This window comes from Notolepis coatsorum (assembly GCF_963971535.1).
Source record: "Notolepis coatsorum genome assembly, chromosome: 19".
NCBI lineage: Eukaryota > Metazoa > Chordata > Actinopteri > Aulopiformes > Paralepididae > Notolepis > Notolepis coatsorum.
This window is the reverse complement of record NC_140183.1, coordinates 16447017-16461360: the sequence shown is the minus strand read 5'-3', so window position 1 is coordinate 16461360 and position 14344 is coordinate 16447017. Positions and strand designations below refer to the sequence as shown.

Genomic DNA, 14344 nt, shown 5'->3' with positions numbered 1-14344 from the left:
ACGCAACCCTTTTGAACTGTTCGCCGCAGCTGGGGGCTGTGACTCCCTCTGTCAAACACCCCTAAAGAAAGACCACCGAGTCCGAGTCATTGTCACGGACACAGCTGCCCTGGACGCCGGCGCCTCGTGCGCTCGCTCCTACAGATGAACTCTATATGTTTGGGTTTCTCCGCTTGTGATTTACTGTAGAGGTTGGCCTTGTTTGAAAGGCATGCAGATGTTTGAGCTTTAGTGAATGTAAACCGAGGGATTTGTTGTTTCAACATATGGCTCGAAACCCACACTTGGCTGGCCGGATGACAAAAGTCGATAACGGCTCTTTCTTTCAGTGCTAGGCTCACACTACCCAAATGCAGCACTGAACAGCACAGGAAGTCCTTCATTCCAACAGCCATCAGACTATACCATGCATCACTGTGCCTCACTGCATCACTGAGCACAGAGTGGCAGTTACCATCTTCCTGGACTTAGTTCGAAACAGCACTGTGCAATACTACACCTACTGTAGACTTCAGTATATTTTTACTGTATTTATTTACTGTATATTCTATTCCATTTTTTGGCTACATTTGCTTTTTTGTTGAATCAACTAAACAGAGATGTAAACTTGATATTTCAATGTTGATTCAACTCAACAGAGCCGATGAGGCAAAGTCACTTGAAAAAAAACAAGTAGAATCCACCAGTCGTCGACATCATTGGTAAGGGTTAGGGTTAAGGTAAGGTAAGTAGGAAATAGAGCGAGGGTTTAAAAGATCTGAACTATCCCTTTGAGGCCATTATTTTGCCGTGTGCTGATTGGTTGACATATATCAACAGGAAATTCCCCATTATCAATTTCCGCAAAAGATGCAGTCGGATGAGTGGAGCAATTAAACACAGCAGAGATGGAGCGACCAGTAGCATGCTGGGTCATGCTACTGCACCACATTAACCATTAAAACCCCTCTTAGACACATGGGTCATGCTACTGCACCACCTTAACCATTAAAACCCCTCTTACACACGTGGGTCATGCTACTGCACCACATTAACCATTAAAACCCCTCTTAGACACATGGGTCATGCTACTGCACCACCTTAACCATTAAAACCCCTCTTACACACGTGGGTCATGCTACTGCACCACATTAACCATTAAAACCCCTCTTACACACGTGGGTCATGCTACTGCACCACATTAACCATTAAAACCCCTCTTACACACGTGGGTCATGCTACTGCACCACATTAACCATTAAAACCCCTCTTACACACGTGGGTCATGCTACTGCACCACATTAACCATTAAAACCCCTCTTAGACACGTGGGTCATGCTACTGCACCACATTAACCATTAAAACCCCTCTTACACACGTGGGTCATGCTACTGCACCACATTAACCATTAAAACCCCTCTTACACACGTGGGTCATCCTCAGTGATGCCTTGCTCATGGGACGGGGTTGCACGCCATTCCACCAGGTCTTTGAGCAGGAGCATGCAGGAGCACGCGCATGCACATGCGCGGATGTGCACGTGCGTGCACACAAGAATGCGTTCCACTCGACTCTGCGCCAAATACCCACCTGGCTACGTTGCATAACAATAGCTCAGGTCGTCAGGTGTGTTCAAATACTACAGTTGGACCATTCACACAAGACCTGTGAATGAAATGTGTTGCATTCCATTCCTAGAGGCAATTAGGCATCGTCTTTATTCGCGAGGGAACATTTATGCGCATGCACGTGACGTCATTAAAACATAGTGCAACCAGAGATAAAATCACCACTGCACCACCGGTCATCCTACTGTACCACACACACACACGCACGCACGCACACGCACACCCACACGCACACACGCACACCATTAAAACCCCTCTTACACACGTGGGTCATGCTACTGCACCACACACACCATTAAAACCCCTCTTAACTTCCTTTAAGTTAGAAAATGGATGGTTGATTGGCTGGCAGGCTGACTGGCTGGATGGTTGATTGGCTGGCTGGCTGGCTGACTGACTGTCTGGATGGTTGACTGACTGGCTGGATGGTTGATTGGCTGGCTGGCTGACTGACTGGCTGACTGGCTGGATGGTTGATTGGCTGGCTGGCTGACTGACTGGCTGACTGTCTGGATGGTTGATTGGCTGGATGGTTGACTGACTGTCTGGATGGTTGATTGGCTGGATGGTTGACTGACTGGCTGGATGGATGGTTGACTGACTGGCTGGATGGTTGATTGGCTGGCTGGTTGGCTGACTGGCTGGATGGTTGACTGGCTGGCTGGTTGGCTGACTGGCTGGATGGTTGACTGACTGGATGGTTGACTGGCTGGATGGTTGATTGGCTGGCTGGCTGACTGGCTGGATGGTTGACTGGCTGGATGGTTGACTGACTGGCCCATTGTTAAAACATGCATGCTGCTGGATGTATCTGGGTGCTGTTTATCCAGGCTTGCCTGGTCTTGTTGAGATATTGGAAGCAGACATAGTGAGCACGCCATGGAAGTCAAGGGGGAACATGAAGCATTCTAAATTCTGTTGCTAAGCCACGCTCGTCCTCAATGCTGTGTCACGCTTATGATTCAATGTCTGTGGGATTAGGGGGGCAATAGAGTTTCAATGAATAAAAACAAAACAAGTGACTGACATCCAAAGCTGGTTTCCATCAGAAATGGGGGGGGATGTATGGCCTTTTTAAGTATTAACCCTTTCACTACTACACTATAGAAGGTTAACCTTCTGTAGTGTGGTAGTGAAAGGGTTAACCTTCTGTAGTGTAAGACAGTAGTGAAAGGTTAACCTTCTGTAGTGTGGTATTGAAAGGTTAACCTTCTGTAGTGTGGGAGTGAAAGGGTTAACCTTATGTAGTGTGGTAGTGAAAGGTTAACCTTCTGTAGTGTGGTAGTGAAAGGGTTAACCTTCTGTAGTGTGGTAGTGAGAAAGGTTAACCTTCTGTAGTGTGGTAGTGAAAGGGTTAACCTTCTGTAGTGTGGTAGTGAAAGTTTAACCTTCTGTAGTGTGATAGTGAAATGGTTAACCTTCTGTAGTGTGGTAATGAAAGGTTAACCTTCTGTAGTGTGGTAGTGAAAGGGTTAACCTTCTGTAGTGTGGTAGTGAAAGGTTAACCTTCTGTAGTGTGGTAGTGAAAGGTTAACCTTCTGTAGTGTGGTAGTGAAAGGGTTAACCTTCTGTAGTGTGGTAGTGAAAGGTTAACTTTCTGTAGTGTGGTAGTGAAAGGGTTAACATTCTGTAGTGTGGTAGTGAAAGGGTTAACCTTCTGTAGTGTGGTAGTGAAAGGGTTAACCTTCTGTAGTGTGGTAGTGAAAGGTTAACTTTCTGTAGTGTGGTAGTGAAAGGGTTAACCTTCTGTAGTGTGGTAGTGAAAGGGTTAACCTTCTGTAGTGTGGTAGTGAAAGGTTAACTTTCTGTAGTGTGGTAGTGAAAGGGTTAACCTTCTGTAGTGTGGTAGTGAAAGGGTTAACCTTCTGTAGTGGAGGTGCACTGGATAAATTACATACTGGTGCTCTAGTGCGACATATAGTGGCTGAATGTTATCTAATATCTATAGCACCTTTAACTTCTATATTTCTTTACTTTAATAACTTCATTCCTCTGTGGAGTTTGGGGGTGGGGGTGTGGGATTAGCTGGTTTTCCTTGCGGTGGCGGGGGCGCCGGGACCGGGGGAGATGGGGCGGCCCGCAGGCGTGGCATTCCCGTCACCGTGCATGTCGGTGTGAGTGGCGCACGGGCTGTTTGTGTTTTCCTTCGGTCATGACGTGCTTTATCGCGGGGGGGGGGGGTGTCTTGAATGGGGATGTGGTAGGGATTGATGTGTGGGGTGTTTGGGGGACTGGCTGTTCCGGGGGGGTTCACATGCCTTCGAGCAACATTGTACTATTGTACTTATTTTATGCCTATTCTAATGTCTGAACGTTTACGTTGCACTACTTTTATTGTCTTTTATACCTATTCTTATGTCTGCAATTTATGCATTGTTTTTTATTCTGTCAATTGTGTGCTGATTGTATGCCTATGTTCATTTTATACTATTTGCTGTGGGACACTCTGGACTACGTTCCATGTGTAAAAAGTGCTATATAGATATTATTCATATTATTATTATATTGTAAAAATGTATGCATTGAAATGTCTGTAAAGTCTCGACGACATTGAAAATGAGAGTGACCTCGATTGTCTTTTCAAAAATAAATAAAGGTTTGAATATAGCAATAATGCCTCCCTAATGCCTTGTGCAGAATAAGTCGTTTCTATGTAATAACTCATAATCACACTGTATAGTACAATAATATGTTACTGTCTAGTGGGTAATTACACAACAATCAGTCAATTGTAACAAAAGTGTTTAATAGTAACATCATGATGCAATAGAAGCCATGTGTCACTGTGACAAAGCGTCTCACACCTCTATAGGTGTCGAGGAGAAAACCTCCAACATCTTGTGAGTGGTGGTGGTGGTGGTGGTGGTGGTGGTGACTATACGGTTGCCCAGAGTGGCCAATGTTTGCCATTGACCGTTTTCCTATGTTTAGCAGAAGGAGGGACGTTGAAGCTGTTTTTCTGTTTTATATTATGGAGATGTAGTTCATAGACATGCTGCTGCTTCCACTCTAAAGCCTCTACACTCTGTATATCATTCTGCCCTTGTGTTTATCACCGGTGGCAGTTATGGTTCCATCATTGTATCCTATATGCTAAGGTTGGGTGGTCCTCTAGTCTCTGGCATGAAGCCCTTATTGGTGATCTCCCTACATCACCTCATTGCTGGATTGGAGATCTGGACCTTATCTGGTGATTGATTTATGCTTAAGGTTCCCAGAGTTTGTACTGAATTAGGAAAATCTGCTTTTAGCTTCTGTGCCCCTGACACATGGAACGTTTTGCAATGCACTTTAAAACTCGCTTCATTAGTATCTATTGGTCAGTTTAAATCTTTAATAGCAAACCACTTCACCACAGTCTGCAGTTGTTTTTAAATTATGTTAACTGTTTAATTGGTTGACTTTCTGTTTCTACACAGTTTTTTGTATTTATTACGTGCTGTGCTTCTCAATGTCGTTGTAAACGAGAGCTCGCTCTCGATGATCCCTCGAGATTAAGTAACGATTGAATGAGCGAATGAATACATGTGCACATGCACTGAAAAGTCCAAATCTATATATATCACTAATAAATGTGTTTGTAAATTGAAAGACCAAAGCAACTCACTCTTTGAATTCTGACTGACTGAATCTGGGAGGAATCCAAGACACCACTCCAATGAAACCTCTCGCTGTGCTTTGCCAAAGCCACGTAAAAACTGTGAAATTCTTATGTTCATTGGTCTACCACCCACTTATGGCACCGGCCAGACCGCTGCCACACACACACACGCACGTATGCACGTATGCACGCACACACACACACACACACACGCACGCACGCACACACACACACGCACATGCACACACACACGCATGAGCACACACACACACGCGCGCGCACACACACACACACACACACACGCAGACACACACACACACACACCGTTAAATTGGGCAACCTCACTGGACAGGGCTAGTCTCTTTAACCCTTGTGTGGTGTTGGTGTTTTTGTTACTCACCCAATGTTCACTGGTCTGGTGGACCCACAACATTATTAGGATTTTAAAACAATAAAGCCATGACAATTCATGTAAAGATACTAACCTCTCAATTACAAACAATCTAGACAGCATATATGGTTAATATTTGGCATTTACCTCTGCTAGATCACATTAATAATCAATAAAAGTGTGTGTTTTTATAGTAAAATATGATGTATGAAAAAAAGAAATCCATTATAATCAAGACATGAATGTAATAAATCATGTTTATCTTGAAAGATATAAATGAAACAAGGTGGAGGCATGCGGTGATGAAGTGGTCAACCTGTGTACCTTCAGTCAATGTTGACCATAATTATTATGTACTTGTTTTCACCTATATTCTCCACACTTTGGGGTCCCGTGGAAAACCATGTATGTAATATAATGTGTACAAGGTGCACAGTGTGCGCTCAATGAAAATGCGTTCTTTTATATGTTCTTCACATAAAATTTGCCACAATGAGAATGAGACAAAAAAAAGAATTCATTGTATCACTACTAATAGTAGTAACCATTGAAAACGGGTCCCGCAGACATGAACACCAGACAAGGGTTAATGACAACCACCTTGTGTCATAAAACACTGTTATGAGTTTATACAGAGTTTCACGGGTGACTTCCGTGGTTGCGGATCATCAAGCCCCTCACGGGTCCAGCGACAACCGAAACCCTGATTGTACAGACGTTGATCGTGTAGCTCCCTCACACACACACACTCCTCTTGGCTTTCACGTCAGAGCCAAGAGCCAGGAGGAAATGTAGACACAGGCGCGCTTGAGTAGACTATCCCCCGAGACAAAAGATCTGACACTGCTGTCTCTGCTCCAACACGGCACCAATAATCGCTGTTCTCTTTATAACAGCCTGTTCCAGCTGCTGAGGTCAGGCAGACGCCTGCGAACCCCAGCTACTAGGACAGAGCGGCTTAGGCTCAGCTTCTTCCCCCAGGCCATCAGAGCCCTGAACAATGAACATTGAGTGCCACAGAACACTGAACTATCCACACACAAGCACACATGAACACACACACGACACGCACGCTGTGCACGCTCACACACTAGCAGCCACTTAACACTTTAACATGAGCGGGCACACACTCATGCCGCACACTTATGGCCAAAAGGAAAGGCCACTTTAAATTAGAATAACAGGAACAGTGTATTGCACTACCAAAGCTACCTAGCATGTCCTATATGCTCTGTAAATAACTATGTACAGATACCGAGATGTCACACCATGTTACCTGTTACCTGTTTATTGCACAATGTTGTTTTTTATTGGATTCTATTATATGTTGTAACACTGTATTGCACATCGTTGAGGGCAAGACCACCCGCATTTCATTGTATACTTGTATGCCGTGACAATTAAAAACTCTTGACTCTCTCTCTCTCTTGACTCTTGACAGTTGAATTATAAGTAGGAACCAAATAGGAACGTCAGACCCCTGACCACTAAGTGTGTCTGACTCAGGCCAACAAGACCTGCACAGGCCATAACATATATTATGCCAGTCAGGGTACAGAACCTCATCTGCACCTTGTATATACTGTTTGCTTTTACTCCTATTTGTATATTCAGAATTAATTATATTGCCTATATTTATGTCTTTCTTCTATTACCCTACCTGTACCTCCCCTCCCCCCTCCCCTGTGCTGCTATGATGTCTGAATTTCCCCCAAGGGGATCAATAAAGGAATGTTGTATCTTATCTTATTTTAGGCTACTACGAAACACAGAATATTCCTACCTGATGGGATCCAAGTAGTCAGTCATTCGTGCCACTGAAAAGAAAGTAAGAAACCATTAAGTGATGTACGCTGTCACTGTGTATGCAGAACACCAGCAACACCCGCCCCTAGTCATGACTAAAGGAAAGGTTTATTTTATTTTTTATTTTTTTTATGTTTTTGGTCGATTTTTTTTATTGTTTTTACTACCGAGCAGTCCGGTAGAGAGAGAGAGAGGAAGAACGGGAGACAGAGCGGGGGGAAGACATTCGGCAAAGGACGCCGGGTCCGGGAATCGAACCCGGGTCGGCCGCTTCGCGACGCAGCGCGTTACATGGTTCGCCACTTGGGCACCCCAAAAAGGACAGGTTTCTGATCGTAGGAGAATTAGGAATAGGCTGGTTATTCTGCCCTTCCTTAAGATGTAAATCGTGGTTTATCATAGCTTTCAAGTCACACGGGGACCCTAAAGAGATCGCTTTGTGTGCAGTTTAGCCCGGGCACGGGCAGCATGACAAAAACAACAATATGTCTGCACCAGGGCCCTGTTTCATGTACGTGGTTCAACTAAGTCGATCAACATGTCCATTATCCAGCTTCAGTTAACCCGATGTTCAAAGCCGGGATTTTCCTGTTTCACAAAGGAGGATTCAGTCTCGTTAACTCAAGCCAGACTTGAGAGTCAGTCTCAAGTCAGGCTAGATGCGCGCTCCCGTTTTAGGTGGAAAGCCAGCACGTATCGATGGCAGAGACCCTGATTCTCAACGGCATTGATTGATTAATTGATTTAAGACTTTATTGACAGATTGCAATAGGCTCAATCGCCTCGCCGACAAGTTAAATGCGTTATCTATAGGCTAATTCTAAGTCCCTCATTACCTCAATCAATCAGATTATATTTCTTTAAACTTGCCTGCTGGATTGAATAATCAAATGAGATCTTGCTAGCGAAAATTATTAGTTAACTGTTATACAGAATTACGATACGGCTCTCTTACCCATTGATTGATGTATAGTCAATCTTTTACTTATCTTCTCTGTGGTGTAACGGGTTCTTCTTTTGACTTTCACACGGACGACCGGGGTTCAAGACCCGCCTAGTCTTTTCCTTCTTTTTGCAATATAGGAATAATTCAATTTGGTGCACGTTGAGAGCTATATAAAGAATGACATCCTCAATGCATGTAGATTTATAATATTTTAACTTAAAACCAGGCTACTTTGGCGTATAATCATTAATATTATATTCAAAAAAATCATATTGGAAACACAGGGATTTGAACCCCGGTCGGTGGATTGGGAGGCTTGAGCACTACCGCTGGGCCACTGGGCCAGATGGGATAAATTCATTCTTTATACATTAATGAACGAGAGACCCGTGTTTAGAATATCCTTTGTTTTGAATGAAGTTTATCTCTTTATCCTCATTCATTAATGTGACGTCAACGGCTCATTCAATTTCTCAAATCCGTCAAACAGCGCATCTCATCAGACATCTTAATCCCAGTTACAATTAAAATAACCACATCATGTGTACATCGCACGAGCGAGCGCCACCGTCGCCACGGTATATATAACGTGCATTATTTAGGACAAAGTGAATTTAATATCAGCATTTTGGGTCTATTTTACATTTCAAAAGCCCCCTCTGGAAGAATGGAGCACAAAAACGTAATTCAGAATGGTATAATGCAGATCGTAGACTGTGGGAATAGTTTCAGGAAACGGGCTGTCACTTCTTTGCGGGGGCGTGGCGATAGTTCAGGCTAACTTGAACTTGAACTCTGCTTTCGACCAGGCTCAAACTTTTGGATATGTTGTCATGGTGATTTGGAAAATCCAGGTACATGAAATCGGAAAGTCGGGCTAACCCAGTTATCCAGCTAAAGTTATCGGGCTAACTCAGTTATCCAGGTACAAGAAACAGGGCCCAGGTTTCATGTTAATCGGACTCACGGAGTAGGAGTTATGTCCTTTCAAAGTAAAACACCTTTAATTATAGCGCCCCCATCTGGCTGATCAGGGTTATATTTATTGGAGAGCATTTTGCACACAACGTCCGATCAATGTGCAAAAAAGGGAGAGAGAGAGGGAGGGGGAGAGAGAGAGAGGGAGGGGGAGAGAGAGAGAGAGAGAGAGAGAGAGAGAGAGAGAGAGAGAGAGAGAGAGAGAGAGAGAGAGAGAGAGAGAGAGAGAGAGGCTCATTGACAATGGTTGTTATTTAATGATAATTATCTGTTGTTGTACTTCTAGCTACTTGGATACCATTTACAGAAGCATGTTTGAAATGTATTCTGATGGTGAGATTAAAGATGCAATGATGATGATGATGATGATATAATAATAATAATAATAATAATAATAATAATAATAATAATAATAATAATAATAATAATAATAATAATAATAATAATAATAATAATAATAATAATAATAATAATAATAATAATAATAATAATAAATAATAATAATAATAATACTATGATCTGTACATGGGAATAACTTGTCAATGTTACCCTCCAATTCAGAAAGCTACACTGAAGATGGAGAACCCTGATGTAAACAAGACGAAAGTCTTTCTCTGGTCTGCATCCCCTTAGCAGTTGTTTGTAGGGGTGGGAATCACCAGTTTCATCATGATACGATACGATATCGATTCTTTGGACAACGATACGATATTTGCCGATATCACAAAGTCTCTCACGATACAATACGATTAGATTAGATTCAGGTGCCTGCAATCGATATGAGATGATATCATATGCCCATTTAACACAATCGGTAACATTTAGATCAACTAAAAAAAGGTAACGAAAATATCATTTGACATTTGTATTTTTGAGCTCTTCCAGACATTTAAAGGAAAATCAATCTATTGTTTTTAATACAAATAGACCTCCTGTTCACTGTAAAGTGCCACGTTTTGATATATTGAGCTTTAAACTTTAAGCTCAATTTTTTGGAACTCAAAACTCAACCTAAAACCCCTCCCTACCTTCCTCTCCCAAACCGTTCCTACAACAATTTGTTGATGTTGCATGATCATGTATAGGCCTACATTTATTATGTATTATATTGTTTATGTTTAAATAACATTTAAACATCAAACTCCTCTGACCTCATCTGGTCTTTCCAAAGACACGCGCACACACACAGAAAGGGAGAATGCTATGCTGTAACGTCTACACACACGGAGCTACTGCTGTTGTTCTTGGGCGGATATGAGACTCGCCACAGGATTTTCAAAATAAGAGTATCGATATGAATCGATCTTATTACATTGCATCGATCCGATTCGATCGTTGATAATTACATCGATGTATCGATCTGGATCGATGTATCGTCCCACCCCTAGTTGTTTGTATTGAGCCGTACTGTATTGTACCCATTCTGCAATCTGTTAATAAAGTTTTCAATCAATCAATCAAGAGGCCAAGAAATCCCAGAGTAAATAACCCTTTCCAGTGTTTCTACAGTACCCCCCCATCTAACCTCATTCCCAGTTTTATCTCCGTGAGATAAAGCCTGGTAAAGAACTACTGCCGAAAGTGTCTGTGGGGTAGAATTTCTGGTGTATGTACTTCCCCTGGAAGCTGCCTCCGAACGGACCGAACTTCGGCAAACAAGCTAGAACGTCCCGGTCATGTAGTAAATTCTTCAGGCAAAGCCGTTGCAGTGGCTTAAACGAGGAAATATTGTGCACTTCACACGTTTCTATAATTGTTTTGTCGAAACCGGAAAGCCTGTAGCCTGTACTTCCATTTAGACATTTTAGGAGGCATATCTTTACCAGCCTACACCCCATCTAACTATAAAGGAAGGAATCTGTCTTCGTGCATGTGTGTCTGTGGCGCATATCTGGAGAACCATTTATCCAATCGACTTCACACTCGGTGAGTGTATTCCTGAGGGGAGTGCGGTGTGGGAATGTGGTGCCATTTGGCCAGATGGTGGCGCTACAACAACAAACACATTAGACATAATCTGCAGAACCGTTCATCCGATTGACTTCACACTTGCCAGGTTTAATGCTGAGGATTCCAAGGGAGTGCGGTGTGGAATGTGGTGCCATTTGGCCAGATGGTGGCGCTATAACAATCAGCTTTACTATCACGGGTTGTGCATGAGCAAACTCTCTGAACGGGCACGTTTTTGGACACGAAGCTGCAAGAAGCACATCCAGGGAGGGAGGGCCGCTTCCTGCTCCAAACGGACCGTGCTGCCCTCCTATCTTTGTCCCTTTCACTACCACACGACAAAGGGTTAACCCGTTCACTACCACACTACAGAAGGTTAACCCTTTCACTACCACACTATCAAATGGTTAACCCTTTCACTGCGAGAATACAGAAGGTTAACCCTTTCACTACCACACTACAGAAGGTTAACCCTTTCACTACCACACTACAGATGGTTAACCCTTTCACTACCACACTACAGAAAGTTAACCCTTTCACTACCACACTACAGACGGTTGTCTGTAGTGTGGTAGTGAAAGGGTTAACCCTTTGTCGTGTGGCAGTGAAAGGGTTAACCGTCTGTAGTGTGGCAGTGAAAGGGTTAAATGGTCAGTAGCCGTTGTGACGTCATCATTAGAATGTTTACGTTTTTCAAAATTCTAATCATAGATGTACACTTTCAATTGTAATTAGGGATGCTCGATATTGTTTTTTTTACCGATACCGATATACAGATATTGTCCAACTCTTAATTTCCGATACCGATATCAACCGATACCGATATATGCAAGGGTCCCCCCCTCCCAAATAATTTAATAATTTCAGGTAATTAACATTACATATCTCTTGTTGTGGAATTAACACAACATTATGCATACTTTTGACAATAAATAAAATCAGAATTTGTTCTTACTTGCTTGCCTGTGTAAATAAATGAAATGTAAAAAATTAAATAAAAAAATTTAAAACCGATACCGATATTTTCCGATATCACATTTTAATATCGGACATCCCTAATTGTAATCAATCGTATGTCACTGTGTCAGGGCCTAATTCAATCTATTGTGTTACTAATTAGGCCTACTGGGTAGGATCTGTAACAAATACATTTTAATTATAAGTAACATTCCCGACCCCCTGGTTGTACAGTGAGCTGGTGCAGTTGGCTGTGGCCTAACTTTAGTCTCGTCTAAACTTGACAGTAGGGCGCAACTGCACATTGTTTGAGGCATTTCTTTGCTGCCACAGGCTATCGGCCACATCCAGAGTGTTCCACCCCGCCACCCCCCCCCCCCCCACTCCGCATCCCGCTGGACTGAACAGAGTGCAGAGCATGACAGGTATGATGAGCAGTCTAAATAAATTACGGCAGAAAATATTCAACAGGGTCCAGGTGCATCTAGAAAGAAGAAGAAAAAATACTACTTTTCCTCAACTCACCCCAAGAAAAAGGCAAATAAGATGTTCTCTGTCTCCATACAGACATTCCATGGCACTCATAGCAGTAGATAACCTTCAGTGTGAGAACATTCTCTTTAAGTAATCGGTCGCGCACAGAGCCATAGTATAGCAGTCAGTGTGCTGTGCCCATCCTAGTTATTTCTCCTATAATAGGACCCACTGGTCAGTGTACTGTCCCCATCCTAGTTATTTCTCCTGTAGGACCCACTGGTCAGTGTACTGTCCCCATCCTAGTTATTTCTCCTGTAGGACCCACTGGTCAGTGTACTGTCCCCATCCTAGTTATTTCTCCTGTAGGACCCACTGGTCAGTGTACTGTCCCCATCCTAGTTATTTCTCCTATAATAGGACCCACTGGTCAGTGTGCTGTCCCCATCCTAGTTATTTCTTCTATAGGACCCACTGGTCAGTGTGCTGTCCCCATCCTAGTTATTTCTCCTATAGTGGACAGTGGTCAGGCACTGAAGACTTTATTTACAGAAAAAGAAAATACACCCATGCAGCAGCATCCTCTAAAAAGTGCATCCATGAGCACAAATAAAAAAAAGATAATAATAACAAGCCAATAATAACGTTTTCAGTACGCTAAATGTCGTCAATAATAACCCTAAAGAGTTATTATAAAGTACCCTAAAGATAGCCAATCATATCAGAGACGTAAAGATAGCCAATGATAACGTATTCAGTATACCGTGAAGATAGTCCATCAACTTCTTCAGACAGTAGCCTAAAATTAAAACGTGAGTTTTAGTGCCATGCAAACTATAGCATTTATCAAAACTTACGTGTGACATTTATCAAATGCTGGATAGTCAGTTTCAGATTTTAGAGCAAATATCTACATTTGCTTCCAAGTCGTCACGCTACATCATACCATGCATGCACAGACGTTATGCAGACCAGAGTGCATGCAGTGTGTTCTACTTACGGCCTGGCTGGTGCGTTCCTCTTGCGCGCTAAATCACGAATCCCAGTCCATGTATGGGACGTCCAAGCTTGTTCTGTCGAGGATCACAGCCACTCCTCCCAACAGCAGTCCTCCCTCCCTCCTCATTGACAGCACGGGAACGGAGGAGTCCAATCTGCTATTGTCCTGGTCCTGGCATGCATCCACGGCGAACCCCCCCCCCCCCTACACAACCTTCCCCAGCCTTGTGCGCAGACAGACATTAGTCATCCTCACCCGGCCGCCCCCACCACTACTGAAGCTCCCCTGGAGGCTGGAATACCAAGGTATTCGAGACAGCTGATATCTTTGGCCGGCGGAGGAGTTACCGGGGAAGTTACTGTGCGTGTGTGTGTGTGTGTGTGTGTGTGTGTGTGTGTGTGTGTGTGTGCGTGTGTGCGTGCGTGCGTGTGTGTGTGTGTCTGCGTACGTGTGCGTGTGTTTGACCAACCCCGATGCAAACAGACAACGCATCTGTAATGACATAAAAATGTGCGTAACATTTCACATGTGTTCATTAGATTCAAGATTATATTAGATTAAAATGTATTGTCATCATACAAGGGGCGTAGCTGGGGGGGGGGGGGGGGGGGGGGTAGTTTAGGATGATTCCAAG

General features: G+C 43.3%; 1 protein-coding gene across 3 annotated transcripts in view; it reads right to left on the bottom strand.

Moving 5' to 3' along the window:
- col6a4a (collagen, type VI, alpha 4a) overlaps positions 1 to 13819 on the bottom strand; it is a 142628-nt gene extending 128809 nt beyond the window's left edge. For all 3 annotated transcript variants that reach the window (XM_084336025.1, XM_084336026.1, XM_084336027.1), the window contains exons 1-2: positions 13711 to 13819; positions 7383 to 7416 (exon numbers count right to left, since the gene is read on the bottom strand). The gene's annotated coding sequence lies outside the window, so the exon portion shown is untranslated. The remainder of the gene's footprint in view (positions 1 to 7382; positions 7417 to 13710) is intronic.
- Positions 13820 to 14344: the final 525 nt, after the last annotated feature.